At 49.9% G+C, this 25,744-nt stretch overlaps 1 long non-coding RNA gene across 1 annotated transcript; it reads right to left on the bottom strand.

Moving 5' to 3' along the window:
- Positions 1–9,144: 9,144 nt before the first annotated feature.
- On the bottom strand, positions 9,145–25,135 carry LOC141580232 (uncharacterized). Its single transcript, XR_012512382.1, has 3 exons — positions 25,030–25,135; positions 16,221–16,473; positions 9,145–11,796 (listed from the first exon to the last, which is right to left on the bottom strand). It is a non-coding gene; the product is annotated as an uncharacterized LOC141580232 (long non-coding RNA).
- Positions 25,136–25,744: the final 609 nt, after the last annotated feature.

The raw sequence follows: 25,744 nt of genomic DNA, 5'->3' as shown, positions 1-25,744 counted from the left end.
AGAATGCGCAAAATCATCTACAAAGTGCATTTCCAATCTCTGAAGCTCCCTGAAGCCTTGAGCTGAGGGGTGTCAAGACTGCAACAAGGTGGGGACCATGGAGGGGAAAACGAGAGCATCCCAGGACCAGAGTGCCCTCAGAGAAACGTCACTGCCACTCTCCAAGGTCTCCTCCCGGAGGGCACCCTCCAGCCCTCATAGCAGGGGTGGGCACTGTGGCCAGCTGGAGCGGGAGTCTGGGGCAGGCCCCGGCCGAGGCCATCTGGGGCTGTGCGTCACACACATGTGTCTGTCTACACACTGAGACAGACCCAAGTGCATGCCTAAGAAAAGTCAGTGATTTTTTTTTTTTTTTTTTTTTGATAGGTTCTCACTCTGTCCCCCAGGCTGGAGTACAGAGGCGCAGTCTCGGCTCACTGCAACCTCCACCTCCCAGGCTTAAGCGATCATCTAGCCTCAGCCTCTTGAGTAGCTGGGACCACAGGCACACACCACAGGCCTGGTTAATTTCTTGTATTTTTTGTAGAGACAGAGTCTCACTATGTTGCTCAGCCTGGTCTCGAACTTTTGAACTCAAGCAGTCTGCCCACCTCAGCCTCCCATAGTGCTGGGATTACAGGTGTGAGCCACTGCCTGGCTGACAGTCACCTTTTAGAAGTGCCTGGTGATAGAGTCAGAATCTCTGTCTATTGGTCCATTTGTCCCAATTCTACTTCTCGGTCTCTGTAGCTTTCTTTCACTCGATTCTATCTCCCATTCTCTTCCTCTTCCTCCCCCTCTCTCTCTTCCTCCCCCTCTTTCTCCTCCGTCCCCTCCCTGCCCCTCTTCATCCATCCACTTCCTGCCATGCTTCAGCCTCTTAAGAAGCCAAGACCTTAACCAGAACCCAGCAGGCACAACCTCCACCCACTCACATGGGTTCCACCTGGCTCTGCTCCTCCCTGGTGCCAAAGCAGGGGCATAAGCTGCCAGAGAGGGGTTCGAGACTCTCCGAAACACTCCCATCACTGTCCCAGAACCAAGAGGACACAACCAGGCCACCAGGTGTTGTCATCCAGCCAAAGCAGAGTTGCCATCCAGAATGGCAAGGAGGAGGAGGGTGGCTGCCACATGGTGGAGAGAAGTGTGTGAGTGTGAGGGCAGACGCGGGAGTGAAGGTGGGGAAGGGTCCAGGCGTCATATCATCCCAGATCAGAGGGGTGGCCAGTCTGAGGGTCTTGCCAAGCCCCAGATAGACTGGGTATCCTTTGGAAGGGATGAGCTAACTGTTCTCCTGGTCTCTGGGCCCCAGAGCTCAGCAGAAGGCCAGGCACACAGAAAGCCCAGGAAACAATTGCTAAACAAAAAATGACTCAGAGAATGATAGGCAAGATACAGCCAGAGGTCCCTTATAAGCACACGGGGGAAAGGGAGCTCTGAACAGCAGCTCACATCCACAAGGCAGGGAAAGCCACCACCAGGTAATGTTCTGGAGAGTGGGGGTTATGGCCTTCAGCCTGGGGCAAATGCTATCTGCCCCTCTTCCCTGCTGGGTTTGGGACTCTGAGCCCACAGACAAGGAGCATGGCCAGAAAAGGCCACAGCTCACAGGTGGATCTGCTCACTCATTATGCAAACCTGTCTTGAGAGTGTGCTCTGTGCAAAGCTCTGGGGTAAGGCCCCCCTTGTCTTCCCCTGCTTGCCAGTGTGGGATGGGCGTGGATGGAGGCAATGGAAGCCAGTGCGTGCAGGGGTGGCATGGGTACGCTTGTAGACAAGCGGGATGAGGATAGGTGAGCATGTGTGGGGAGGGCCTGAGTGTGCTTTCAGGCAAAAACGGGCAGCGGGGAGGGGCCCCTAGCCAGGAGGCTGGAGCGCACTCAGCAGATAGTCAAGGATGGGAATATTTTCTCCGAGAGCCCTCCCGCAGGACACCTTTCCCCTAGAAGCTGTGAGCGTCCTGTTTCCAGGACTCCACCAAGCCCATGTCAACCCCTTGACTTTAACAGCCCACCTTACCACATGTGAATCTCTGGGTTCATCCAGAATCGGAAGTTACCAAGAGGTGTTTTAAGGTATTTGGCTTGGTAAACACTCCCCACAGTCTCCTCCGGCTTTGCTGCCCGTGATTTCCGAGTTAACGTTTGCGAGCACAACACTGAGCATAAGGTGGCATTCTTCTGGCCACACTGCTGGACCTACTTCTTCCTGATTGTCACCTCCTGTCCCAAGATGAGACAGGGCTCCAGGTTCCCTTGGTTATTTGAGAGTACTACTTCCCTTGTTTCTGAACCACAGGTCCATGGCAAAATTCCAGTCCTAAATTGCTCTCCCTGGCCCCAGCTCTACTTCCCTGCTGCTCCCCTAAATGCACCAGCCCCCAGGGACCCAGCGGTGGAGGGGTAAGAAGATCCCCCTTGGGGCCCCAGGGGTCACTATAGGCTACTTACAGAAGAAGTACTGAGTAGCACTAGGCTACCCAGTTCCCTGCCTCAGCCTGGCTGGGACCCAGCCAGCGCGTTGGGACGCCCCTGCCATGGCTGGCTGAAGCTTGTTGTCTAACCCGGCCTGGGGGCACCTGGGAGCGGGTGGAGGGTGGCCTGGCAGGGCTCAGAGAGCAGGCACACCCTGGGTGAGGTCATGCCTGCCTCACACCTCTGGTATTCCCGCTGATCCCTATCTCCTCCCACAGCCCTCTGGTTCCTGGGGCGGAGATGCAGGCAAGAGACTACTGATACTGCAGTCTGGCCCCGGCCAAGACAGAGGCTGCAGCTGAGCCTCTACCTGCCCGTCCTCTGCTCCCATCGCCACCCCCACCCCCACCCCACCTCCTGCCTCTGCACCGGTGGACAGACAAGCCTGGCTGCCCCATAGGAGAGACCCCTGCCCCCAGTACTGACTCCTCCTGGGAAGGACCCTTCCACCCATTCCTCCCTGAGGAAGCCGGGCAAGGCAGAGGGGTCCCAGAAGGCAGTTTTCCAGAGGGCTTCCCCTTTACCCTCTCGGCCTTTACCCTCTCGGCCTCCTCACCTCTACCTCAACCGAACCTTCATCATTTTGGTAACCATTATTAGTAGGGATCCATATGGCTTATCATGCAAAGTTTTGAGAATGGAAGGATGATCATCAGAAACCGACTGTCATAGGCAAACTAGATACCTGGGTGCCCTAATTACTGAGCCCTCTCTAAGTGCTGGCCCCCCAAGAAGGCATGCGGGCATTTTGATGAGCTCAGGTTCTGGGAGGGCCTGCCTCTTTGGCCTGGGGCTCTCAGGAACCAGAGAAGTATCCAGCCCTGGATCCTCTTACTGAACAGAATGAGGGGTGGGGAGAGGCTCTGCAGGGACCAGACAGAACAGCATAAATGTCAGCAGGAGAGCTGTGGATGTTCCTTGTCCCCTTTACTGGTCCCATCCCTGGATTGGCCCAAGAGCCAGGAAAATCAAGACCTTAAGACAACGACAGGGCAGGCTCTTGAGGGATATGATCTTCCCAGGTGACTGAGCAGTCCTGTCCCCTTCCACCCCACCTCCACTCCCCCACACCCCCACCTCCACTCCCTTTTCCTCCTGTCGGCCTCCTTCCTATGCTACAGTCATACCAGTGGTTCTCAAAGTGGAGGCCCCAGGTTGGCCGCATCAGCATCACCTGGGAACTCGTTAGAAAAGCACATTCTTAGACGCCAGACCTACTAAATCAGACCTACTGAATCAGAAATTCTGCAACAGAATCACCCCAGAGGGTTTGTTAAAACACGTTCTGTTGCCTGCTCATGTGGAGAAGCACCACTCTACTCTTCTCCAGCTTAACGGATGTACAGATCACCTGGGGATCCTATTCAAATACAGATTGTGGGATGAAAATGCAGATTATGACTCAGGAGGTCTGGCACAGGGCTGGGCATTCTGCATTTCTCTGAAGCTTCCAGGTGGGCCGATGCTGTGAGTCCTCAGGCCACACTTAGAATACTCAGGCCTGAGTACACCCCTGGTCCTCAACCCCAGTGGTACTTTACAATCACCTGGGGAGCCTTTAAAAAATGCCAGTACCTGGGCTGTGGCTCCAGAGGTCCCGATGTAATTGATCTGAGGGGAGACGGGAGCACTGGTAGATTTTACAACCTCCCCAGGTGATTCCAATACACAGCCCATGTTCTCAGTCTAGCATGATAAGTGGATATGCTTGGCACCCCTACACCCCACGCACCCACTCACCCTCTGGAATCCCCTTTCTCCCTTCCGTCCTCCTTATCCCCTTCCACATCCCCTTCCCCACATCTGCAGAAACTTTGGCACGCGTAAGCACAAGCACATGGAGATACAGAGAGGTATACAGGCAGCTGTCAACACAGACACACACAAATGCAAACAGGTGGAGAGTAGGCACGTAGGCATGAGTGTGTGCACCCATTGTAAACGTGCTGTGAACACTCCTAGATTTATACAGCTAGATGGACACATGCAGGTGTACACACAAAACATGCAGGAGTACGTGCCAGCCACAAAGGAGCCAAAGAGTTCCTCCATCTGTCTCTAGTGGGATGACTCTTGGTCTCATCCCGCCGTGGCCTCAGCAGTCCTGTCTTTCCCTCAAGAGACAGGTCAGCCCTCAGCAAACCGGAAGTCTGGGCTTGGGTCTCTTTTCTCATTTAGCACCATGGAGGTACCCTAGGCTGGGTGCGGTCCTCCCCTGGAGGCGTTAGTTTCCTGTGGCAGCCAACTCAGCCTCGAGATATCCCAGGGGCCTCGGAGCCAGGCCTGTCCCCTAGTGTCCAGGTCAGCCATGGAGGGGCACGACCGCCCCGAGGCTGCCCCTTTCTGGGGACTGTGGGTGTCATCAGGCCCTCAGTTCCTCACCGTGCTGCTGTGTTGAGGCCTCCTTTGAGTTTAAAATCCGGCACCCCCACCCCGCCTGCAGGCTGGGGCCCTCCACGATCGGGCCTGATTGATGACTCAGGGGGACGGCGGCTGCTGCAGGCCTATTTTATGATGTCATTAGGCAGCTTCGGCAGCGGGAAGGAATCCCTCCTGACATCATAAAGGACTTGATATTTCGCTAATGTTATCTTGGCGGCATGTCGCCCTGACATTTTCTCTTTGCAGCGCTCCCCCCAGGACCGGGAGTTGTCTAACTACAGCCTGGAAAAAATGCAAAACAGACAAATGCACCCTCGGGGGACAGCAGGAGAAAGCTAATAGACCAGTCCCCAGCTCCCCACCCACAGAGGTGGTTTAGGTGGGAAGCATGATGTGTTTGTCAAAGGAGACCCAGGGCTGCCTTCCCACTGCCAGCTCTCGCTTACTCCGCAGCAGGTTGAGTCAGTGCTGAGGTTCCAGAACCCGCCCTGCTACCCAGAGGCTATGTGACTTCAGCAAAGCCCTTGCCCTCTCTGGGCCTCAGTGACCCCATCCATGCTCCCACTGGGGGTTTGGACCTGACAATTTCAAAGAATGTCGGTTGATGTTGAAGGTCTTGAAGCTGCCAGGGAGGGTGACGGTGCCACAGAGGAGAGGAGGGACCCCATCCGAGGCTCTGAACTGAAACCCTGCACAGCTGTCGGGGGAGGCTACGGTTTACAATCCATCCCCTTCCCCAGGAATGGGTTTGGAAGACAGACAGAGGAGGGAGGTATGTCCCTAGCCTGAAGCCATCGTCTTCCAAAGAACAAGAGCAATGACTGATTCTGAGGCAAAATGGAGATGGCACTGGGGTAAATTTGTTGCCCTGGGCCTGGCAAGCAAAAGCCAGCACAAAGTAACCATTCTCTCGTTGCCAGGGCTGCCAGGATGGCGCAGGGCTTAGCAAGGGAGAAAATCCTACAGCCCCAGGTATCTCCTAGATTCACCACCAAAAGCAGCTCCGGAAAAATCAAAATCCTCTTCCACCTAGGCAGAAATCACCCACCCCAGCCTGACCCCAGAATCCCTGACAGATGGGCCTCCAGCTCACCACCTCCAGAGATGGGGGGTGCTCACCCCTTCCCCCAGGCAGCCCAGCCATCTGCCTCCAAGTGGCATCCCCCTAGGGTTCCCAACTCTGCCTCCCCCTCGTTTCCCTCCACCCCAGGACAGCCCTGCAAAAATATGCACAAACACCTCCCCCACCCCACCCCCCAGCGTGCAGGAGGAGAAGCGAAGGTTTGTGCTCTGTTTTCAGAGAGTGGAATATTTGTCCTCCAAAAGAGCGTAACTGGCCATTTTACCCTGGGATCTATGGTTAGAACCGTAACCATTCTTTTGTAATCCCATGTATCTCATTTTATGCATTTAAAAACACTATTTGGGTCTGGCTGGGTGACTCACACCTGTAATCCCAGCGCTTTGGGAGGCCGAGGCGGGAGGATCACTTGAGGCCAAGAGTTCAAGACCGGTGTGGCAACATGGCAAGACCCCATCTCTACCAAAAAAAAAAAAAAAATTGTTTAAATTAGCTGAAAGCGATGGCACACACCTGTAGCCTTAGGTACATACTTGGAAAGCTGAGGTGGAAGGATCACTTGAGCCTAAGAGTTGGAGGCTACAGTGAGCTATAATCATGTCACTGCATTCCAGCCTGAGCAACAGAGTGAGACCCTATCTCTAAAAAAAATAAATAAATAATAAAAACGCCACTTTAGAAGACTGCTAAAGAAGTTCATCGCATTTAAAACAAAAAGCAAAGAACTTTGTTCTAAAATTCAGACAAAGCCATATTTAGCCATGAATGTGTCCAGATTGGAGGATCATTCTGGACTGGGTTCATCTCTCGCTCTGGAGAAACCCTTGTGCCCATCTTGGAAGAAACTACTTTTAAGATAAAGGTAGATCACAAAACATTGTTTTAAAAAAAGGAAAGGAAAGAAAAATAAAAGTATTAGGTTAGTGCAAAAGTAATTGCTATTTTGCCAAAGTTAATGGCAAGACCGCAATTATTTTTGCAACAACCAAATAGATTAGACCATCTTCCCAGCCAAACCCCCCAGCCCCTGTCTTCTCTAAGGCCTGTTCTGAGGCCTGATCTGCACCATTAGAGGTGCCTACCTGGGCCACCCAATTCCTAGACTCCTGGCCTGAGCTGAACAGACCACATAGTGGACATCAATGGCACCTGTAAGGGCCGGGCACCATTGTAAGCACTAGAGGGTCAGGCAAAGATGCAGCAGACCCAATCCTGGCTTCGGGAGGTTCTCACAGGTAAGTAGACACGTTCCAGCCACACCTCCCTGCCTGCCCCTCCCCAGCCAATGCACAAGAGCCTCCTACATGCTCAGCTCTGCCCGCGATGCCCCCTGGCCTCCAGTGCCCGGCCCATGGTCTTCTGGTAGCTAATCCTTCCTCAAATTTCCAGCCCCGGCTAAACTACTTACCGTAGTCTGAGTTTATTCTGGGTTCTGGTGCCCTTACCTCCATGAAGAGGCCTGGCTGAGTGTGAGTCTCCTAGAAGGCCCGCCTTAGCCTTGGGTAAGCTTGCAGCCATGGGGCAGGGAACTCACACAGAAAGGCTGCCAGGGAGCAGGAGCCCCAACACCTGTCGGGCCCATGAGAACACACCGTTGACTCTCCCACTGAGTCAGGCCCCAGCGCATGGTACTTCCTCCTGAGCTGGTTGCCCGAAGTAGAAGAACTATGGGGTTTCCTCCCAAGGGCCCCCACTGCCTCCCTAATGAAGTAATACCGATAAAATGCCTTTTCAGAATTGCAGAACATTGACCTCTGATTGCCCAAGTTGGTAGATAGCTGCTGCTATGTTTTGCACCCTCCAAAAATGATGAGCAATTCATTCATTCAACAAACATTTATTAAACACCCATTACTTGCCAGGCGCTGCTCCAGATGGTGAAAACAAAGACAAAACATCCCTGCTCTCAAGGAGCTCCCATTCTCTCGGGGACGGACCAGCAACCTAGAACATCAGTAAGCAAAAAGATATACTAGATGGTGACAAGTGCCACAGATGAAAATAAATCAGAAAGAGCAGAGTCTTCCTTACAGAGAAAGTGACACTTGGGTAAAGACCTGAAGGGGATGATGGTGGGAGGCAGGAGGCTGTCTGGGGGAAAAGCATTCTGGCAAAGGGCACAGTGTGTGCAAAGGCCCTGAGGCAGGAGAGTGTCTGACCTGTTCAGAAACAGCCAGGAAGGCAGTGGGGCTGGAGGGAAGTGCAATGGGATGGGAGCCCTGGGGTGAGAGACGATTGACCATGTGAGGCCTTGAGCCTGCTGTGATGACCTTGGTTTTTACTCCCAATGAGATAGGCGTCATTGCAGGATCTGAGCAGACGAGTGATGTGCTATGACTTAAATGTTAATTAACAGGATCACTGTGGTTGCCTTGTAGAGAGCAGACCACTGGGTGTGGACCCCTACTATGGCAGTGGATGTGGAAGGCGTGGTTGGATTCCAGTGGGATTCTGAAGGTGGAATGATAGACACGAGGCACTGCTTCTGGCTCTGTGCACCATTTTCTTTTTTCTTTTTTTTTTTTTTCTAAGATGGAGTCTCGCTGTGTCACCCTGGCTGGAGTGCAGTGGCACGATCTCAGCTCACTGCAACCTCCGCCTCCTAGGTTCAAGCAATTATCCTGCCTCAGCCTACTGAGTAGCTGGGATTACAGGTGCACACCACTACACCCTGCTAATTTTTGTATTTTTAGTAGAGACGAGGTTTTGCCTGTAATCCCTGCACTTTGGGAGTCCAAGGCTGGCAGATCACCTGAGGTCAGGGGTTTGAGACCAGCCTAACATTTTTTTTTAAGATGGCATCTCAGGACCAGGGGCAATGGTTCACGCCTATAATCCCAGCACTTTGGGAGGCTGAGGCGGGCAGATCACCTGAGGTCGGGAGTTCGAGACCAGCTTGACCAACATGAAGAAACCCCGTCTTTACTAAAAATACAAAAAATTAGCTGATTGTGATGGCACATACCTATAATCGCAGCTACTCGAGAGGCTGAGGCAGGAGAATCGCTTGAACCCAGGAGGTGGAGGTTGTGGTAAGCCAAGATCATGCTACTGCACTCCAGCCTAGATGACAAGACCAAAACTCTGTCTCAAAAATAAATAAACAAATAAAAGATGGAGGTCACCTAGGCTGGAATGCAGTGGTGCAATTTTGGTTCACTACAACCTCCACCTCCCATGTTCAAGCAATTCTCACACTTTAGCCTTCTGAGTAGCTGGGACTACAGGCGCCCACCACCATGACTGGCTAATTTTTTAATTTTTAGTAGAGATGAGGTTTCACCATGTTGGCCAGGCTGGTCTCAAACTCCTGATCTCAAATCATCTGCCTGCCTTGGCCTCCCATAGTGTGGGGATGATAGGGGTGAGCCACCATGCCTGGCCCCTGTGTGCCCTTTGCTATCAGCCTCACGATCACCCCATGAAGTCGGGTCATTCTTCCTATTACACAGATAAGGACACTGAGTTTCAGAAAGAACCCATAAGTGAGAAATTCAATCCAGGCTTATCAAGGCAGAACCCAGATACCTCCACTCTACTGCACCACCTGCCTGGTCAGGATTCCACACACCCCAATAGATGGGATCAACGTCAAGATACTTACCAGCTGAGAACTTCATGCTAATTTGAAATTGTCCCCAAATTGTCATCTTCACATGTTTTCTCTTTAAAGCTCAAATGACACATTGATGTTGTGTTTTTATTTTTATTTCTATAGTTTCCATTTTTAATCAATATTTTTATTTTAAATTGCATCCAAAATCACCAGTGAAGGGAGAGAATTGCAAGGAGAAGGGAGGATCGGGAAGGCATAATCATTGCAAGATGTGAGCTGGGGTACCTTGTTTCTTACCAGAATCATCCTTCAGCACTGCAATGGGCCAGGCGCTGGGCTAGGGAACGGTGGGGCAGGCCAGGATGAATCTGCCCGAGTCCCTGCCCAGAAGGTCCTCTCAGTAGATGAGAAGAAAGGAGACATTTCCAGGAAGCACGTGAGAGGAGCCATACCCAGGGTGCAGCTGCCTGGGAATGATCTGGGTGACTAAGCAAGGGAGACCAGCCAGGGAAGGCAGGACTCAGGACGAAGACAAGTCACCCTAAATCAAATCCCAGGAAAGGTCCCATGATGACAGAAGGGATCGTCGAGGAGCTGAAGCAGAAGTGCTCTGAAGCCCAAGCTGGCAGGTCTTCCAGCAGGCAGTGGGGCTGCCTTTCACTAGCACTGTAGGAGCGGCGGGAGGGAGCTCCTCAAAAGGGAAGGAGAAAAGGTCATGGGTTCTCACTCGGAGCTACTGCTAGGGGCTGTTGATTAAAATGCAGTGGGGCATGCAATGGCTTTAATTTACAGAGCCCCCGGAGCCTAGGTGGCTCTGGAGCTGGGTCCACATGGGGGTGGGAATGGGGACCCAGCTCCAGAGCTTGAAGTGTGGCTTCTGAGACATCATTTGTCACTCCCACAGCAGCCCAAGACACCGTCTCTACAAGGGAGTTGCAAACAGAGAAGGAAGAAGAGAAGGAAAGCAAGTGGGAGAGAAAAAAAGGGACAAGGGGCTAGGCGCAGTGGTTCACACCCGTAATCCCAGCACTTTGGGAGGCCGAGGCGGGCTGATCACAAGGTCAGGAGTTCGAGACCAGCCTGGCCAACATAGTGAAACCCCATCTCTACTAAAAAGGCAAAAAATTAGCATGGCGTGGTGGCGTGCGCCTGTAATTCCAGCCGCTAGGGAAGCTGAGGCAGGAGAATCACTTGAACCCAGGAGGTGGAGGTTGCAGTGAGCCGAGATCATATCACTGCACTCCAGCCCAGGTGACAGTGCAAAACTCCATCAAAAAATAAAAAAGGACAAGGATGAGGAATGGAAGGAAGAAAGAAAAAAGGAAAGAAGATGAGATCAGGAAAGAGTGAGGGGAGGGATAAACAAGACCAAAGGGCAAAGTGCATCCTACTTCAGGGACACCAGGGCCTGGCCCTGTCAGAGGCAGCACCCCGGGAAACCCTGAGCAAAGCTTCCCTTCAAGCAGAGCAATGGAACATGAGAGTCCAGGAGGCCTCAGCCACAGCGCAAAGACAGAGGTGATGACCTGGAGCCACTGCAGACACAGGGAAGGTTCCATCCCGAGACAGCCATGCCTGCATCCTGAAGTAGATACCAATACCCTCACCGGTAGATGGACACACTGCAAAATACAGGCACAGCTACAGAGACACTCACGGGCATTTACACACAGGTACAAGATAGAGGCACTACGTGCTGATAGATGTAGACGACACTTGCGCAGATGCTAACAGAAAGCATGGACTCATGCCCGCAGATACTGACGGAAGTCATCAGACACACACCAGTATGGACCTACCTATGTGGACAGTGTATAGACGTGCAGATACAGGTGGAAATGCACAGACACACACGGATACTGACAGATGCATGCATGCAAGAAGTTTGCTTATACACAGATGTGTAGGCTCACACTGACACAGACACACCTTGATACCAGATGTGCACAACTGCACGGATGCACCTGCTTTTGCACTGATAGACAGGCACACTTTTTTTAAATATCTATTTTACTGCACTTTAGGTTCTGGGGCACATGTGCAGATCATGCAGGATTGTTGCATAAGTACACACATGGCAATGTGGTTTGCTGCCTCCATCCCCCTGTCACCTATATCTGGCATTTCTCCCCCTGTTATCCTTCCCCCACCTCCCTACCCCCCACTGTCCCTTCCCAACAGACCCCAGTGTGTGATGCTCCCCTCCCTGTGTCCATGTGTTCTCATTATTCAACACCCACCTGTGAGTAAGAACATGCGGTGTTTGATTTTCCGTTCTTGTGTCAGTTTGCTGAGAATGATGGTTTCCAGGTTCATCCATGTCCCTACAAAGGACACGAGCTCATGGTTTGTTATGGCTGCATAGTATTCCCTGGTGTATATGTGAAACATTTTCCCTGTCCAGTCTATCATCGATGGGCATTTGGGTTGGTTCCAGGTCCTTGCTATTGTAAACAGGGCCGCAGTGAACATACGTGGACATGCACACATTTATAAGAACACTGCAACCAGACGTCCCCTTAGACACACGCACACACACAAAGACATGCTTGGAGACACCAGCCGGCATGCTCAGGCAAGCCAGCAACCAGGCAGACACATGCTGGGCTCTGTTTTGAGCTTAGGCCCTGGGTCTCAGCTTCCCTGAGTGGCTGTCCTCTCAAGCCAGGCCCCCTCCTGCCCCACTCCTGCCAACTGCCTAGCTTTGGCGAGTTCCCTGGTCAGGCCCACCAGGCCCCCCTGCCAACCCTTGGTCTGATCTGCCCACCAACCCTTGGTCTGCCCGTTGGCCCTATCCCAGGCCCCAGGCTCCAGGATAGCAATTGCTCCATTCTACCAGGTGCTGACTCAGCCAAATTTCACACCCAGGAGTGGAGCCAGGCCAGCAGGGCTTGTTGCAGCCCGCATGGGGCATCAGCATGGGGGTGACGTGAGGGAGCCAGGATCCTGTAGTGGCAGAGAGAAGAGCAGCCCCAGCTACCCTGTAGGCCTGCCTGGTAAGGCTGCCAGCTTCTTCTCCAGGTCACCCACCCTCTCCAGGCCTCAGGCTCCTCACCTGTGAAATGGGACAATATGCCTGCCCTACTGACATGTCAATTAAATGGACATGTCAGTCCCAGATGACATTTGTCTCCCAGATGACAAAGAAATCGTGCCTAAGTTTCCCTTGCCTAATCTTTAGAATAACCCTAAAACATAGGTTTTCTTTTCCCTGCTTTACACTAGGAAGCTGAGCTAAGGAAAGATAAGTAACTTAATGAAGGGAGCAGACAGGACTGGAACCCAGGTTCCTGCTCCAAATTCTGTATCTCTCATAGCCGCGGTCCAAACACTTGCCTGTGGCAAATGTCACTAAGAGCTCACAGTCTCTTTTTTGGTGAATCCAGACTTAGCCTCTGAATCCTTTTCAGCAAAGCACTCCAAGGAGCCTTTCATAACTGGCCAGAGTTGGCATGTGGAGTTGGCATGTGGAACTGGCATGTGGACTGAACCCTACTGCATCCTGTCCCTACATCGTATTCATCTAATTCAGAGGGTTGGTGGCATGATTAAATGAGATCAAGGGCAGAAAGAACGCTGTAAGATTACAAGTGATGTGCCTACTGGAAAAATTGTAGTACAGTTTCATTTTTATCTTTTTTTTTTTTTCCCTGAGACAGAGTTTCGCTCATTCACCCAGGCTGGAGTTCAGTGGCACAATCTCGGCTCACTGAAACCTCCGCCTCCTGGGTTCAAGCCATTCTCCTGCCTCAGCCTCCTGAGTAGGTGGGATTACAGGCACCCACCACGACGGCTGGCTAATTTTTGTATTTTTAGTAGAGATGAGGTTTTGCCATGTTAGCCAGGCTGGTCTTGAACTCCTGACCTCAGGTGATCCGCCCGCCTCGGCCTCCCAAAGTGCTGGGATTACAGGCGTGAGCCACCGCGCCAGACCTGTAGTACAGTTTTCAAAGGCGATTTACATCCAAGTCCTTCCAAGTTTCCCTATGCTGGGGTGGATGGTAGGGACAAGACAGTCACTGTCACTGCTCCATTTGACAGAGAAAGAGACTGAGAGGCTCAGGCAAGTGAGTCCAGGGTCACATGGTTAAGTCAGAGGTAAGACTGAGGCCCACGCACTGACTTCGGTTGCAGTGCTCTTGGCAGTCAGGGGCCCAGCCAGACAGGACGCCACAGTATGTGGGCATTTGGGAGCCAGCCTGGGGAGGGAGCAGGAAGGTCCTGTCTTCTCCCAGGAGAAAGGGATAGACCCTACAACTAATTGGTTCAGAGTGCTTCTTTTGACCCTAATTAGCTATTTGTCATGTCTCCATTTGCATACCAGAAAAGATGCAAATTTGCATATTTGTAAATGAGGCCGGGCCTGGATGTGGGTTCTGGAAGAGCTTGGCAGTTGCTGGCAGGCAGGGAGGCAGCTGGCTCTTGCCACTGAAGCATGGGCCGCCGGGGAAAGAGGAGATTTGGAAGACAGCTCCTTGGCTCAGGCCTGCAAGGTGCTCTCAGAGGGGGTCAGACAAGATGGCCCGCCTCGCTCCCTCCCCCAGGGCTGAGGGGTGGGCAGGGAGAATGGGTGAGCCTAATGCTGCTATTTTGATTAGATGAAACAAGGAGGGGGGGAATATAAAGTAATTTCAGGACGCTCTGTGCTGGGAAACCTTCTGTTCACGTCCTTGGATAGAATCTGTAACACTTGCAAAGGGGGAAACGTCCCCCTCCACCTTCCTGGAGAGGAAAAGGTTTGGGAGGAAATGGAGGTCAGGAGAACACACCCTAACACACACACATACACAAACACACACACACATGCACACACTCCTCTCTCTCTCCTCCAGACTCCCATTTTATACACACCTACCATTCACTTAATATACATCCACGCTCACACACACACGTCTGGGTCCCCCAGAAACACCCTTATTTACACGCGACACCCCCAGCCCCGCAAAGGTACACACGCGACGCTAACTGGAGAGGCACGTTCGCACATGCGAGCATTCCCAGACTTCCCGCGACATACACATTCACGCCCTTACACATACAGACACACACTCAGACACTTGAACATAGATGTAGGCACACAGACTCACTTAAGCTGTGCGTAAATATTTACATACACACACACAAGACGTGCTCACGCAAGCACATCCTCGCTAAGACCACATTTCCTGGCAAATTCTGGTAATTCTGACCCCTCTGCCAGAGTTCTGGGTGCCTCTTTGGGAAGAGACGAAAGAAGCTAGGGACCTGGCCTTCCTAGAAAGGGAGTAGAGTATCCCCAAGGACTTGGACACCAAATAGGATCGTTTCTTTCCCTGGGAAGCCAGTGACTAGCAAATGCTCCGGTGCCTTCTGGGCTTCCACCTAGAGCTTGGAGCAGGGTCTGGGTGGGCCTCGACAAACGGGAGCGGAGGTGGGGAGAAGCAGTGACAGAGGTATCCATGGGTCCTGGGCCACGAACTGGGCAGGCAAGCATCATTGCCTGAGAATTTCCATGTTGACCTCAGAGGCCAGTGCAGAATGGGGTGGCATGAGCTGCTGTACCTTCAGCCCTGAGAGCCCCAAGACGCCAAGCTCAAAGAAGCCCCAGACTCCCGAAGCTTCCCAGGATCTCGGGCCCAGGGGCTGGACACTGGAGCTTAGAAGCACAGGGTCAGGACCAAGCTCCCCCACCACTGTTCCCATTCCCCAGCACCTCCTCCCCAGTGCCTGCATCTCAAAAGGCAAGCTAAATGGCTCTGTATTTGTAAATTAAATATAGCTGCACTTCGGCTTTCCAAAGAGCTGGGAAGGAGAGAAGGAGAAAGAAAAAGAGAGAGAGGAAGAGAAGAAAAGCTGCCGCCCTCAGGAAAGTCTGGCTGGTACAGATTGCCTGAGTCATGAATATTCATCTGGCGAATGAGGAGAGCGGGAGTTTGCATAACAGCTCCACCCACCCAACTGAAAGAAATGTCACCGCCTTTGCCAATAAAGTGCCAAAGGAAGCCGGTGGAGGCTGCCAGCCAGACGGTGCCAAACTGCTGACTTCCACTCTAAGGCGTGGAGAAAGCACATTGTTTCCGGCCCAAGGAGCCGCCACTTGGGGCTGGGGGAATGAAGCTGGCTTCTGGGAGAGAACCAGGAAGAAAAGTTTCACTTGCCACCCACAGGAAGCCTGGTGGGCAGAGCGCCTAGGCCGCAGCCCTCCCGAGGGGCCCTCCGAAGTCAGGCTCAAAGCTGCCTCTCCCAGGACACCCACCTAGCCAGCCACCAAGGGCCCAGGTTCCAGGCTGGCTCTAGCTGCGAGCCCCATGCTCAGGACTGCCTTAAAGAAACCTCAAGAGGATCCTCATGAGTCCCAGGTATTCACTAGAGACCAGCACGCAAGGGGACAAACCGGATGTCACTTTGGGGCCTGGAAGTTTACCTTGGCCCCATTTTGCAGAAGGGATCACCAACTGCAAGGTCATACACACCTCCAAGGCCCAATCCTTACTATCTCTTATTCCAAGAGGTCTTCCTGGATCCCCTGTCACCAAGACAGAGTTGGTATCTGTGTCCTCTGGACACCCCAGTCCTGATAGCTTCCTTTGATCCTAGCCTTTTCTGGCCCATGACTGCTTCCTCCCCTGGCCTGTGGGCTTAAAGAGTCGGCTCTTCCTAATTGATTGGCCTCAGTGCCCCAGCCCAGCATGAGATTCAGAGAAAGCATCTTGAGCAATTGGTTGAGCAACGTCGATTCTTCCATGCATCCCCATCCCCATGCCTGTACCTGGCTCTGGATCTGTCCTTTCTTGGAATGGTGCTTGTCAAGTCCCTCGTAGGAGAGGCATTCCATCCCGGCAGCTCAGTCTGGGCCCATTGAGATCAGGACTGGAGCTGAGCAGCTGGCCTCCCGTCCTCGGCACCCTACTCCTCATGAAGAGTGCAGACAGGCTCCAGCTCCCGTGGAACCCCATCCTCGTGGCGGCACCCATTAGGTGCTGTTATAAATGTGCCCGCAGCTGGCTCCCTCCAATAATTACCTAAATGAATGGGAGAAGCAGAGCTGAAGAAAGGACATTCTCTTAGTACCGAAAAGCAATTAGGGCTGTGGGCGTCTCCAGCTGCTGCTCCTGTTATGTAAAGTTTGGGATGTGTATTTGGGACTTAACGAGAATATTCGTGTGTTCACATCTTACCTTCAAAGACTGCTCATTTCAAGCATCCCAAGTCCTCCTGGGTGCCGTACACAGCAATACAAGCTGGGCCCCAGGCTCCAAGGGAGGAGTACCACTGCTAGGCAGCCAGGGCGCCCCTCTCCCAGGACTCATGGAACCCAGAAAGCTATGACGACCCCTAGAACCTGGTTTCCTTCTGCAGGATTCCTGCTAAGTCCACGTTCTTCTTGAGGCCTCTGGGAACTCCAACTCCTTAACCACCTCCTTCATGTGTTAAACACGTGCAACTGCTTTCAAAGTTCTTCCTTGAACTGAGCCAAAACTTGCCTCTTTGTAAGATCCCTACATTTGCCCAAACAATTCTATATGTCTGGGACCACACAGAACGCGTTGCTCCTTCTGCCCCAGGTCAGCCACTAGTCCTGCAGGAGGTAAATTGACATGGAGCTGAAAAAGCTTCTGTTGTTGAATAAGCTTGAAAAAATTCCACATTAAACAAGTTTCTTCGCTGCAGGACTTCTCAGAGCCTTTACTGTGCTCACGTGTGCTGAGCTGTGGGTGCTGCATTTCATGAACACATCTGCTCATGGAACCCTTTTCTGGGAAACAAACTCAAGAAACTAAGATTCCAAGGAGCATGCTTTTGAAAGCACTGCTTCGGCAGGTTAAAAACAAACATCTCATTCTTTGGCCTGAGCTCCTTCAAGCATCTCTACTAGACAGGCATGATGCCCAGGCCTCCCCCAACCCTGCTTATTTTCTGTGGGTGAGCTCTGCCATGTGTCTGCCTCCCTCCACTGCTCCAAAGAAGCTCTGGCCACTGAGAATCCAAAAGAGCCTTTCTCTGGCCGGGTGCAGTGGCTCACGCCTGTAATCCCAGAACTTTGGGAGGCCGAGGCGGGTGAATCACGAGGTCAGGAGTTCGAAACCAGCCTGACCAAAATGGTAAAAACTCGTCTCTACTAAAAATACAAAAAATTAGCCAAGCATGGTGGCAGGTGCCTGTAATCCCCGCTACTCAGGAGGGAGAATCACTTGAACCTGGGAGGTGGAGGTTGCAGTGAATGGAGACCACATCACTACACTCCAGCCTGGGCAACAGAGCAAGACTCTGTCTCAAAAAAAAGAGCCTTTATCTCCCCCATCCAGAACCCCATGCTCCCACTGATGCAATCAAAATACCGTTGGAGGCCCAGCAGCCGAATCACACTGGGCGTATTCCTTAAAAGTCTTCCCAAAAACCCACTACTGAGCCACAACTCCTTGTTCTGCTCTCGGGCCCTGCAGTTGGAACCCACAGGCAGACTCCTCCATCCTCAGTGTTCCAGACAATGGAGTGCCTGTGATGCCTCCTTCGGACAGTCAGACGGTGGGCCGTGGTGAGTTCTCAAATATCTGTACACCAACTGGTGGTTCATACACAGTTGGGCTTTTTCACAGCATCGCCAAAAGCACAAGCTTGTTCTATTGCTTGATCAACTCACTAGAACTCGCTGAGACTCACTGGCAGACTGCTCCATACATCCAGGCTCCGGCCTGGAAGGCTCCCCCAGACTGAGGCTACAGTCCATGCCTGCACGGATGGGAGGCCCTGGCTCCACCGGGCCTCTGCTCTCCTGCTCCTTCCATCGCCCCTTCCACGCGTGCCTTCTCATCATCCTCCAACTAGGGGTTCAAGCCCAGACATGGAAAATAAGTTCATCTCAGCAGCCAACTCCAAGACCCTGGCGTAGTGGCTCCCTGAGCTGGTTATTGGGAGGCAGATTTTATGGCTTCATCTGGGCTCAGCAGAATGACTAGTGATGCCTGCCAGGGGTGGGGAGAGAGCAGGGAGGCACATGAGCCAGTTATTGACATCTCAAATCAAGGCTCAGTCCCTTTTCCTTAAATCCACTCCCCTAAGCTAAAATCCGCTTCTCACAACACACTCCCTCACTTCCCGCACATGACAATGCATAGCCTCATTCCTCCACCAAAACCGCTCTGTCCAAGGTCATCAACAGGCTCCTATTTGTCAAGTCCTATGCCCTTTCCCCAGCCTCCATGCCTTTGCATCATTAGATATGGTTGACCTTTCTGTGGAAATTCGCCCCCGCACCCATGGAATCCTGAGACACTCCATGGGCCTGTAGCTCCCCAACTTCCTGACCACGCATCCTGTTTCTTTGCCCAGCTGGTCACCGTGGCTGTGTTCCAGGCTCGGTTTCCAGCCCTCTCCTGCTCCTGCCGAGGCACTCTCCCCCTCTGAGATCTCATCCCCAGCTCTGTCCTTGGGGAAAGGCCCACCCTAACCCTCCCCTTCTCAGAGGCAGCCATACTGCTTGCCAGCCACCTCAGACCAAAGCTCTGAAAACCCAGGGCCTCTTTCTTCCTCCAGCATAACTCTTGCTCTGGGTTTGCCATGATGCATAAGCCTTCCGAGCACCAAGGAGCAAATTCTTGGCTTATGTCTTGACTCCTTATCCACATCCACTGAATCACCATGTGCTGATTCCTCCTACTTAGAATCTACCTTATTTCCAAAATGCTACAATAAATAGAATTATTATTTCTTCTGATTTAAAAACTTGATATATCTTTATTTTATATGTGTGTGTGTGTGTGTGTGTATATATATATATATATATATATATATATATATATATATATATACTTTTTTAAACGAACCAAATACTTAAAAGTACAAAAAGGAAAGTAAAAATCATACCTCCCAGATATAATCACTCGAAGCATTTTGGTGAACAGCCTTCTAGACATATCTCTATGCATATATACACATAGAGATCTATGTATGTAATTTTATAGACGAGGAATTGTATTATACATACTGTTCTCGCTGACACCTGCTTTTCTCTCTCAACAATATGTCCTAGACATCTTTCTATGTCAATAAATAGAGCTCTGCAAAATTATTTTAATTACTTCATAGTATTCCATTATATGTATGTATCATACTTTATTTAACCGGGTCTCTACTGATGATCATTTGGGATGTTGTGAGAATTTTGTTCTCGTAAACAATGTTGTGATAAATATTCTTGTGCATATTCTCTTTGCTCATTTTTGCAACCATTGCCTTAGAATAAAATCCAATAAATGAGGTGGCTGCAATTAAGGGTATGCTATTTTTAGTTTTGTCACTTGGTCCTTCAGAAAGCTTACAATGACATAATTCTCACCAATAGTGCTCACATATCAATCCAGACCCTCGCCAACCCTATGTTTTGTCAACCTTAATGTTTGGCCAGATCAACAGAAGGCAAATGATGTTTGTTTCTATTGGCATTGCTGAGATTCTAGGGAGAAAAAAAAGAAATGTCTTTGTTTTTTCAGACATTTGTAGTTATTTTCTTTGTGAATTGCCTGTTCATGTCCTTTGCCCATTTTTCTAATGAGATATTTATCTTTTCCTTAATGATTTGTAAGAACTCTTTGTACATTAGAAATAAGATCAGACTTGGCTGGGCATGGTGGCTCATGCCTGTAATCCCAGCACTTTGGGAGGCCAAGGCAGGCAGATTGCAAGGTCAGGAGATTGGGACCATCCTGCCTAACACAGTGAAATCCCGTCTCTACTAAAAATACAAAAAATTAGCCTGGTGTGGTGGCACACACCTGTAGTCCCAATAACTTGGGAGGCTGAAGCAGGAAAATCGCTTGAACGCAGGAGGTGGAGGTTGCAGTGAGCCGAGATCATGCCATTGCACTACAGCTTGGGCAGCAGAGCGAGACTCCATCTCAAAAAAAAAAAAAAAAAAAGATTAAGCTTTTGTCTATCATATATATATATACATATATCCCCTCTTTTAAATTTTTTATAATGTTCTTTAAGGTATTTAAATGTTTAATTTTCATATAGTCAAATTATCAGTCTTTTATGATTTCTAAATATCATGCTTAGAAGAACCTTCCCCTTCTTAAGATGATCAAAATATTCACTTATATTTATGCCACATGGTCTTCATGGCTTGAGCTTATTAGATCAAGTCAGGGAGTTCTCACCCCAATAAGGAATATTGCGATGGCTGGCCCGTTATCCCAACACCATTTATAAAATAGCCCATATTTCCCCAACTCAATTAAAATGCTGTTTTATTACATAAAAATACCTTGGCCGAGGCAGGTGGATCACGAGGTCAAGAGATCAAGACCATCCTCACCATGATGAAACCTCATCTCTACTAAAAATACAAGGTATGGTGGCACGCACCTGTAGTCCCAGCTACTCGGGAGGCTGAGGCGGAAGAATCGCTTGAACCCAGGAGGCAGAGGTTGCAATGAGCTGAGATTGCGCCACTGCACTCCAGCTTGGCGACAGAGCAAGACTCCATCTCAAAAAAAAAAAAAAAACCTTAAGGCTGGTGCAATGGCTCATGCCTATAATCTCAGTACATTGGGAGGCCAAGGTGGCAGATCACTTGAGCCCAGGAGTTTGAGACCAATCTAGGCAACGTGGTAAAACCCCATCTGACAAAAAAAAAAAAAAAAATACAAAAAAGTAGCTGGGCATGGTAGCATGCACCTGTAGTCCCAGCTAATCAGGAGGCTGAGGTGGGAGGATCACTTGAGCCTGGGAAGTCAAAGCTGCAGTGAGCCAAGATCAAGCCACTGAACGCCAGCCTGGACAACAAAGCGAGACTCTGTTCCTAAAACAAACAAAAAAAACCCTTAAATATTTGGGTCCATTTCTAGACTCTTTTCTGTCCCAATGATCTGTCTATTCTTACACAAGAATTTTAATTATATTGTGCCTTTATAAAACATTTTAATGCCTGATAGAGTAAATATTCATCATTTTTCTTTTTTGGTATTTTCCTTATTTCATTTGGTATTCTTCCAGATTAGCTTCATAATTACCTTGTCAAAAAAAAATTTAATCCTGTTGATATCTTGATTAGATTATCTTGATTTCACACCTTTGTTTAGGAGAATTGACATCCTTAAAGTATTAAGTCTTTCTACCCAAGAACTAGGTATGTACCATATTTATTCAAACTCAGAGGAATTTTCTTCATGTAATTCCAAACATTTTTTGTAAAGTTTATTTCCGGGTACTTTGCGTTTTTGTTTGTGTTTTACAGTATGGATGGGGGCTTTTATTTTACCTTCTAGATAGTCATTTTATAAATAGAAAAGCTGATAGTTGTGTAGATCGCTTTGTTACTGGCCATTTTACTGAACTCTATTTTTTCTGATTGTTTTGCAGAATATTGTCTTGAGTTTTCCAGATAAATAATCATCTTATCTGTAAACTATGATTATTTGCTCCTCTCTCTCAACATTTATACTTTCTGTTTCATCTTCTTATCTAATTGCAACACCAAGCACTTTAGGAAAAGTATTTTCTAAACACTGATAACGACAGTTATCCTGATTTGATTTCCTTTAATGACAAAACATCTAGAATTTCACCAACCCTAATGTCTCTTGTTCCATTCTCTCTACCTGTGTAGCCGCTATCTTATCTAGCCCATCCTAATTTGTCATCTGTGTTACCATAAATGTGGTGAATAAGGATACACGGTTTGAAGTCAGACAACCTGTGTTCAAGTCCTGACTCCGCCATTTGCTAATTATATGGTCTAGTCAAGCTACTCAAGACTTTGAAAACTCAGCTTAAAACAAAAAAAGGGTGGTGGGGCAGGGGAGGCTCTTTTAAGGATTAAGTGAGATAATACATGAATTATGTGTAGCATCCATAAATGATAATTTTTAAAGCCTCAGCCCCCAATTTCTCTTTTTAATCCAATATATACATATATACAGATATATATATATATATATATATATATATATATATATATATATCCCACTCTTACGTTGATCTTCCCAAAATATCACTGTGTTCACATCACTTATCCCTTCCCTTCTTCTGCTCACAAATCTGAAGCTACTCTCCATTGCCTACAAAAATCAAGCCCAAATTCTTAACCTTGCATCTGAGTCCTTCCATTATTCAACCCCAAGCTTCCTTCCAGTCTCATTTCCTGTAGGCCCCAGCCACCCTCACCCTACAACGCACCTCTACCCACCCTTTCCTCCCTCCTACAGGGTCTCCTCATTCATGGCTGCCTAATACCAACTCAGATCTCAGCTCCCTACTCAGACCCCTCCATCAGCCCCTGTATCAGCTTTTACGTTGCAAGTAATACAGAAATGAAATCCAAACTGGCTTCATAAAATGGATTTATTAGTTCATGTAATACTCCAGATGCAACAGACATCAGGCACAGTTTGACTGGAAATGGGACTCCATTTTTCTGTGATTTTCCAGGTTCTTCCCACCTCCATATGTTGGCGACATTCTCGGGTTAGTGCTCCTAGTCACCAGATGCCTGCCAGAAACAGGGCCACCTGTTTCCTCATTCACATCCAGAAAGGGAGATTAGATGTGTTTCCCCAGCCATCTCACAAAAACCCTGAGTGTTTGTCTGATGGGGCCAATCTGAATAAATCCAGGTGACTCAGGGGAATATACGTATGACTGGTTTGGAACCATCCAGTGTGCCAAGGTCAGAGAAGGGGGCAATATCTGAACTGGCTAAGCCAATCAGGACCCATCCTCAGAGCCACACACACTGATGCAGACAGACGTGGTGTCGACAACCTCACTTGCACTACAACCTCTTCCACTTCACTTCCCTGGGACGCAGGCTTCCTTTAAGGTCCAGGTCAAGCCCCAGACCTCTGGCAACGTGCCCTCCCATTGGGCTCCTGGAGCTCTTACTCTGCCTGACGCACAGTAACCACTGCCAGATATAATTATTTAAATAGTCATTTGTCTCATCTTTCCAATTAGTAATCACAGATGTGATTGAAGCCTACAAAACACTTTACACAAGCCAGCCCTTTTGGCCTTCACCACAGTCCTGTGAGACTCAGAGGGGATAAGGGACTTGCCCTATGTCACACAGCCAGAAATGACATTGTCCCAGAGGCCTCTGCAGCAATTTCACAGACACACACACACACACCACCACCACCACCACCACCACCACCACCACAATCCCTCCTCTAACCCGCAGCTTTGGTCTGACCTGAAGACGCAGAAACCCCCCCTGGAACCGCCTCCCTTTTCCACTTCACCTCAATTTCTAGAGCTCTTAGCCTTCCTCCAAAAAGTACAGGGAAAGTTTTCTTGCCAGACAGCAGTTTCTAAGATTTGTGTGACAAGGCCAGGAAAAATTCAAATGACTCTGGGTGATTTAATCTGCTTGGGGCTGGGGTGGTAAATCAGGGCAGCCCAGGCTGCCACAGCTGCCCCAGAAACCCGTGAGCCGAGCTGCTGATAGGAGTTTCTCTGCAGATCTGCAGGTGAGGGCCTGGAAGCATGAACTGTGGCCGGGGGAGTTCCCCTCCACTGCACTCGGCATACATTTGGAAGGTCCTATGGCCCACAGCCTCTCTCGACCTACATGTTCCACCAGGAACCACCCTTCCCAAGGCTGCAGCCCCAATTCCTTCCTCTCCCACCCCACACCCCACTGTGAAAGCTGTTTCCCAAGTCCACACTGGACGTTTTGGGGGAAGGAGACCAGCATGGGCCAAGCACACATTGAAACTGCGTCCTCAGTGCCAGGCCCTCGTGTACCCATTACCTCATATCGTCTGCACAACAACTTAATGAGGGAGGCATGCCCATCCCCAGTGTACAGGTGATTTAATTGAGGCTCAGAATGATTATATTTCTTGCCCAGGGTCATTACATAGCTAGTAGGAGGCAAAGCCAAGATTCAAATTTAGTCTCATGAGACTCCAAAAGCCCCATCCTTTTGACTCTATCCCACTGCGAAGGCCAAAAAGAGTAGGGAGGTGGCAGCTTCACTTGGGACCACGTTGTTTGAGAAAAGAGCAGAGCAGGCCCTGGAGGAAGGGAACTTGTTATCGTGAGCAGATAAAGCAACCATTTTCCCACAGAGAGGAAACGTCAAAGCAAAAGGTAGTCACACTTATTAGGTGCGCACTGTGTGCTAAGCAATGTGTGTATATCTGGGTGCCATGTGCCAGGGGCTCTACGTCCATCATCCAAGCCATAATTCTATATGCAATAAACATTTACCAACCAGCTTTTTGAAAGAAAAAGGGAGTCCTGATTTGTAGCATTTGCCAATTTCTGTCATGTAAATACTCCCACAATGGTCAATTTCAAGCTACCAATGGGATGCCAATGCATGCAGAATTGGGAAGAGATGCCCTTGTTTGGTTCTGTTAGCCAGTAGGAACCCATTCCAGCACTCTACTGTCTATAAAAGAGGTGTTGTTAGGCTGGGTGCAGTGGCTTACGCCTGTAATCTCAGCACTTTGGGAGGCTGAGGTGGGCAGATCACTTGAGGTCAGGAGTTGGAGACCAGCCTGGCTAACATGATGAAACCCATCTCTACTAAAAATACAAAAAAAATAGCCGAGTGTGGTGGTGCATACCTGTAGTCCTAGCTGGGGCTGAGGCAGGAGAATCACTTGAACCCGGAGGCAGAGGTTGCAGTGAGCCAAGATGGCACCATTGCACTCCAGCCTGGGCAACAGAGCAAGACTCCATCTGAAAAAACAAACCAAAAAAGGTTTTGTAAAACTCACAACAAATAAGGTCATACAAAACGGTGCTCAGGCTGAAATCCACGCCTTTATCATTTTCTAGAGTCCACATTTGCTCCACAGCTCCATGGTCCCAGAAATAAAGAGGATGCAGGGAACCACAATCCCTGATCTCTGATCTCTCTAGGAAGGTAGACTCCAGGGAAGTCCTGAAGGGCAGAAGAAGGCCAATGGGTAAAAGTTCAGCAGCTCAGTATTCAGTGTAGGAAAGAACTTTTTGAACGCCCCTCTAGACCAACAGCTACAGAAAGGCAATATCCAGGCATGGGTGGCACATAGCAAACGCTCAGTAAAGAATGAATGAATGAATGAGCCATGACCCGCTGTTCCATTGGTACCTCAGACTCACCAGATCTGAAACTCAGCTCATCCTCGTTCCCAAAAAGTCCCTCTCTCCTCCAGTGTGTCCCGTCTCAGTGAATATCACCAAGCCAGAACCTGCGAGTCCTTGTCTCTTCACTCGTCCTTACTCCCCATATCCAGTCAATCAACAAGTCCTATGTATTCCCCTTCCCAAATACCTCGTGAACAGGTGCTGTCCTCA

This window comes from Saimiri boliviensis, chromosome 11, assembly GCF_048565385.1.
Source record: "Saimiri boliviensis isolate mSaiBol1 chromosome 11, mSaiBol1.pri, whole genome shotgun sequence".
Lineage (NCBI taxonomy): Eukaryota > Metazoa > Chordata > Mammalia > Primates > Cebidae > Saimiri > Saimiri boliviensis.
Note: the sequence above shows the minus strand (reverse complement) of the source record. Positions and strands in the feature narration are given on the sequence as shown.